Below are 6,764 nucleotides of genomic sequence, written 5' to 3' on the forward strand. Positions count from 1 at the left end.
AAGCAATAGGTTTTGGATGTGATTCTTTCCATCTAATAGATCTTTTCTCTTTCCTCCAATATTTGAAGTTTAGATTTACTCAATGAACTGCTTGACTTGATTTAAAAGTTTACTTGTCATTTCTCAATGGTCAGCCAACTTGATCCTGACCCCCTACCACTCTTGCCCATGGACCAAATCCTCTACTTAGTTGGAAGCACAAAATAAAGTTTATCTCTACAAATGTTATAGAGCAGGGACAACAAGTGGGGTAGAATGCACAATTATAGCTAAATATTATTAATTTCAATAGTTTGATATGTTTGTTTGATGAACCTTTATCCCCTGAGGTTCGCTGACCGGTATGGTTGTGCGGTTCCTCTCATAGGGGGGGTTGAGATGATGTTCCACCCCCTGATCGAACACACTGCCCAGGTGGAGTCCACCCCCTTTTATTAGAGGCACTAGGGAATCGTACTAGGCAGGGGAACCGCAGGTGATAAAAATTATTGTTTGATAGTCTTATCATTAGTGAATGGTCAACAATTCAAGCATTGTGTTAGTAAATTGAAAGAGTTGTACATGAAATTTTTGTTAACTCTTATAATTCTCTAGAGTTTTCATTTGTTTGCACATAATATAGCAGACATGAACTATTCCATGAAAGAAAGTAATTTTTGGATGGTTTTCTTATACAAAACAACAAAGAAGCAGAAAGAAAAAATTCTTTAGAATATGGTCCACAAAATCCCATACTCCCCCTCCCTCGAGGAATAAATAAATAAATAAATAAAACACCTAAGTGAAGTAGGATCTATCTTAGGTCTCCACCATCAATGACTAAAGGCTTTACATCCATGCCAAAGGTGTCTTATGAAGCATTGAAATGAGAAAAATGAATTGATTCTAAAAACATAAAGTTCATCTTTTTGAATAATAATATGTGCTATGGTTCAGAAAGCCTTCTCAAGCATTCTACTTTTGGTGCAATTAAAAAAAAATTAATATAGTTTATTGGTTTGGCTTCTCCTTCTCTTATTGAAGTCCATGCATGGAAAGGTATGGATTTGGGCTTTACAATTTTAATACATTGGTTGTCGACTATATTAAATTGGGGGAATATTATTTGCGCGGCACATTCTATTTGACTCTAGTGAAATTGGCTTGACCTATCCAAACATTGGATAGATAGAGAACATTCAGAGTTCTTTTTATACATACAAATTTTGCAGTCTATCTCAATCATATAACCCACCATTTAATGGATTATTTTTGTTATTTTTAGTTATCAAAACAATAGAAGGTTTTTAACAATTGAATATACAAGAAACCATTGCTATTGATCTTTCGTCAGATTCCAAAGTCAAACTCAATCATATCTTATTATGAAGTGAACCTCTTGTAAATAATGTAATTAAATAAGTGGTTTATCTTGTAAAGAACTAAAGATATGAGGTGTGATAAAGTTGGGAATATAAATAAAAAGGGAATAGATTCTTTGAGCCATCAAGGGAGGGTACGCTACCATTGTCTCTCTATCTCTCTCATTTCTCACATAAAATGACTTTGCTCAAAGAACCTCCTCCCTAAACAAAAATTGTGTCCAAGAAAGAGATAGTTAATTCAAACAATGATTCTTTTTCTTTTTCAAGAAAAGATCCCCACAATGACATAGAGTGCATATTCTAGTATACACCATCACAGATAATGTCATGGGGCTCACATTATCACTTTTTCTCTTGGTTTGACCTATGTCGATGATACCATTCTCCACACAACCATTGGTGTGACATGCAAATTCCCCTTTCTTTACCCAAGACCTTGTGTTGAGTGCATCCATGGCTTGTTTGTCATATCGTTGAGATGAATTAGGTTTAATCAAATAGTGAAAGCTCATTACATCATTAATATTGGATAATCTCATAACAGAAGAAGAATCACTAGATAATAGAATATTTATGAAAATACACTTAGGTGTGTGTGTGAAATGTATGTTTAGAAATCCAAATCAAATATCAAAGTTTTCCCATCTATTTAAAAGAAAAAAATCCCACCTCACAATTAAGAGTTCATGGGTTTTTTTTTTTGGTGCAATTCAAGGGCCGACCGGCCATCAATTCCATAATGGCAAGGAGGCAGGGAGAGGATCCACAAGGGGTCAAATATGATATCCATAGGTTCCACTTCTTGGAAAACAAATAAATGTGGACTAGGTGTCATTAAGAAGACTTGAACCATCGATCAAGCTTCTGACGCAGATCTCCCAAGAGAATAGTGAACCACCAGGGCAAGCCCTGGATCGACAAAATTCATGAGTTCAACTCTCCTTGAGGTCTAACTATTCCCTCCCCCCCCCCCCCCTACCCAACCTAAAAATAAAAAGGTTATAGTTTTGGGAGACCTTATTTGGATGATCAAGCTGGCTAAAATCCTGGTTCTGTGAAAAATCCAAAAAATTAAATGAGGGACAATAAAAACCCTTCCTTCCCTAAAAAAACAGGAGAAAACCGGAAGGTTGACTGAATTACTTGAACCAGTCAGTCAATCCAAAGCAATTCAAGGGTTTTAGCTAGTGCAACTTAATCTAATAAAGTTAATAAACATTAATTACAGCATAACCTAGAAAACTAAAATCAAATAAAGCATTAAATTTCAGATCCAGAACAAACTGCTCTGAATATTTAGGTTAGCAATTGAACTAGCTGGTTCAATTCTAAAACAGCATTCTTCAATTTTTTTATTTTTTTTTTTTTTTTTTTTGGGTTATGGGTCGTTGTAGCTTTGTAAGATAGATATAAATGATGTTGCAGGAATCTTTGTGGGTTCAAATCCAAGAATTAAAAATAATCCATCATTCTATCTATACCTATATAGAAAGCTAGCTAGACAAAAGAAAGTTTCTTCATAGGTTTATTAAATGTTCCACCCTGAGTTTCTGATCTCTTGTCAATGGTGGTGGGTTAGAAATGGTTATTAAGAGAGGGAGGAGAGAGAGAGAGAGAGGCTCTGCTCAAGTATTGACGAAAGTAAGTTCCAGAGGATCTGAAGGCATTAAAGAGAGAGAAAGGGGAGCAGTGAAAGGTAGATTTATGGTAAAAAAGGAGAAGGTATCCCATCAAAGAAAAAAAAAAATGAAAAAGGGAGAAGGTAAATAGATTTTGTTGCACTTGATGGAGAAGATTTGGGTTGTAAAAAGTTGAACACATTTCACATTTACCGATAAATTGACCAGACCCCTCTGTCTCTCTCTGTGTCTACCACAGATTTTAACAGTCTCCCTACTTGATCTGATCTGCTCATTGTTATTTTAGGCTTCTAAGCTCTTTTCTCACTCAATACTCACAAATGATGATTATGATCTCTGTAATTTACCAAGTTAGGGTTCTGGATTTGTTTCTTTCTCTTGGGAGAACTTATCATCAATGTACCTTGATCAAGGCATCCGTATTGGATCGGCCAGTACTATCAATACTGATTTGGTAGTATCTATTGTGTGCTTTTTTCTTTTCTTTTTTTAAATTTTTGTCCAATCTTAGGCCGATACAGCCTTGATAGGTCCTTCGATATCGATATCGATATGATACCTGAATGGTTTGAAATATCGGTATCGCTAACCACCGATCCCGATACTGTATTGATATTGTATCGGTGAAATATCAGAGATAAAACAATTAAAAATCCAATTTTGAAGAAAAATCAGGGGTAAACTTATTGGATACTTGTAACTTTGGTTACTCTTGGTTTCCCCCCTCCCCCCCTACTGGAGGGTGTTTGGTTATGGTGCATTTCTAATCGGGTCAGTTTAGGGAACTGAAAAAGATGTTAAATGCACATCTCAATAATCCTTAATATGGGAAAGAGAATGCTATCTGATCGCGCTCGGCGTGTAGCCTTGCGTTCAAACACAGGGTGCCAAAATAACTGTCGCACCCTCATGGATTTTTGCCTTTTCATGGGGGTGTGACGATCATTTCGTGTGGCCTAGTGTCTGGATACAGGATTTGCACACTGCACACGACCAAGTAGCGTTCTTTATCCTTTCTTATGTATAAAGAAAAAATAGCTCACAATCCATTTCTTACATCAACCTTGGGCAATTGACATGGGGAGAATGCCATTGGCTTGAGGCTAGTGCAGTAGAGCCTAGCACTCACAGGCTTTGAGTAAGATATATCATGTTCTTCCTCTAAGTCTAGAATCCTCCTCCCCACCAACTAACAAAAATATATTTGAACGGATCGATACACCTCTAATATTTTGGTTGGGTTTAGATATCAGTTATACCAATAATGTGTTTAGGCCAATACGTGGCATACGACGCCAATACCTTGAACCATGCTATGCACATTTTAAGTAGCTTATACTTTTCTATAGAAGAAAAAGAAGCATACCATAACCACTTTCTCGGACTATCTACATGACAACTCTGTAGGTGTACTCAGATGTAGCTTTCTTTTAATTGCCCCTAGTCTTATTCGTAAAAGTTAAGTCATGAATTAAAATAGAGTTTTTAAAATAATTTAGAATGGATTTATCATTATTTTTTGATAATAAAAATGATTTATCCAAAATTCGTCATCAGAATGTGTCAACATCTTTACATAATTATTTAGTACACATATCTTATAAGAAAATGACACAAAATAAAAGGGAAGTAGTTTTCTGCACCGGAGTGTGGCCTACGTCAGTACTCCCTTGTGTCTATCTCTCTTCTCCTTGAAACAAGGGGGCAGAGGTATCTTTTCACATGGGGAGGAGAGAGATAGACTCATGGGAATACTGGTGCAGGCCACACTCCTGGACAAAGAACTTTATCCCAAAATAAAATTACAAATTTTTTTGTCTATAAAAAGATCCCTCCCTTCTTTATAATCCTTAGGCAACTAGCATAGGGAGAACAAATCCCTGTGAAAGATGTTAACAATGTATCTGCTTTTAAGTGTTGTGAAAGAATAAATATTCCTAAACCTTAAACCCACAAAAAAATTTTCAATATTGCTTACTTCAGAAAAATGTCAATTAACCAACGAGGAAAAACCTCTTTCTTCCTAAAAGACCCATCAAGGCTGAAATCAAATGTTGGTAGCAAACAGGGTTTTAAGAATAGGTATCGGATCGGAAAATTATCACGTCAAGTACTAGACGCGGTCAAGTGCACATCGTGGGGCTGGGCACCGCCCATGTGCGTACAATGGGCCCCACCATGCACACATGGGCGGTGCCCAGCCGCACGATGCACACTTGACTGCGTCAAGTACTTGATGCGATAACGATCCGTATCGGATCAATCATGGGCTTGGCCGACATCGTTACGCTACTTGATTGATGAAAGGTGATATGGTACGGATAAAGGGTAAAATTATCAAAATTCATGTTGATATCGATATATTTTGAGGGAAAAAATATATGATATAATCAATACAGACTGATACGTATCAGTATCAGTTTCAGAACTAACACTATGGTAACAAATGGCTATAGAGGAGCCCTGTGGGTATTGAGTACAAGAGTGCTAGTTTTTTTTTTGGGTAAGAAGGTGCTAGTTTGGCCTGGTGAGCTTGTGTCCACAAAAAAATTTTAGGGCATGGATTGGGATTTCCAAACTCAGGGTCGGTTTGAACTGAGCCTAGGCTAAGGCATTGTGTCATCCTTACTGTTTATATTTAAGCATATATAATTGGGCTCATGTTCTCTATGCCGCAGCGCAGGCGGCACCCAGACACATGGGCCTGCCACTCAGGGGGCAGAATGGTCATTGCACCCACCCCATGTGTTTAGGCGTAGCCTGCGCCCTCGGCACAGAGAACATTCTCCCATAAATATATGTAAGATAATAACCATTGATTAAGTATCATACTTATTCATTTAATGTATATCTCAATTTGGTAGGTTCATCCAAGTGGTCGACGACCGCTTTTGATTGGAATGTTGCTGGGACACCGATGTTGTAATATGCGTGGGGCTCCTCTATAGCGCGACAGGGCATGTAGCGCACATCCAACGGATTGCAGCACTCAAGCACGTAGCCCAACACCCTACCCGTGTGTTGGGCTACATACCCGAGCACTACGGGCCGTCAAATGTGTGCTACAAGCCCTGTCACGCTAAAGGACCCAAATCCCTTGTAATACATGCCTTTCTTGTGATCAAGAGCGGAATGTTGAGCAATTAAGGTGTGGTTTGTGTCATTGTTGTTTGTAAAAGCTGTCTATATAAGTGTGGATTGTGGATGAATCCTTATCCCCTCCAATTCGCTGCCCCCTTCAATTCCTTCAATTCCTCACATGAGGGTTGAAATGACTACTCTACCCCTTACCCGAAAACAATGCCCAAGATGGGGTCCACTCTCCCCTATTAGAAGAATTAGAGATGCCCTCGAATTGGAGGTGATAATTATTCATTGTGGACTGCACAAGTCTGAAAGAGAAAGGGTATTCTTGTAAAAGAAAGCAATAAAATACTTTCTATTTTACCAAAATACCCTCCATTACAAGCTCGCCATGGAGGATGGCCATCGGAACGAACAACTGTAACGGTTCCCGTTCGAAATCAGGTAACGGCCCGAATCGACTAAAGTTATCATTCCCCGTTGCAGTTATCGAAAACGCTAAAAAAAAAAAGCAATTTTATTGTTTAATCAATTTGCTTTTCATAGGACAGAGCAGTAATTGTCGCCTTATGTCTCTTACAGGCTACATCTACATACCTTCCCAGTGTCGCATGTGCATAAGCCAATCCACCCATATATCATGCATACATACATGCATGTATGACACCATAAGCTT

The sequence above is a fragment of the Telopea speciosissima genome, chromosome 2 (genome assembly GCF_018873765.1).
Source record: "Telopea speciosissima isolate NSW1024214 ecotype Mountain lineage chromosome 2, Tspe_v1, whole genome shotgun sequence".
NCBI lineage: Eukaryota > Viridiplantae > Streptophyta > Magnoliopsida > Proteales > Proteaceae > Telopea > Telopea speciosissima.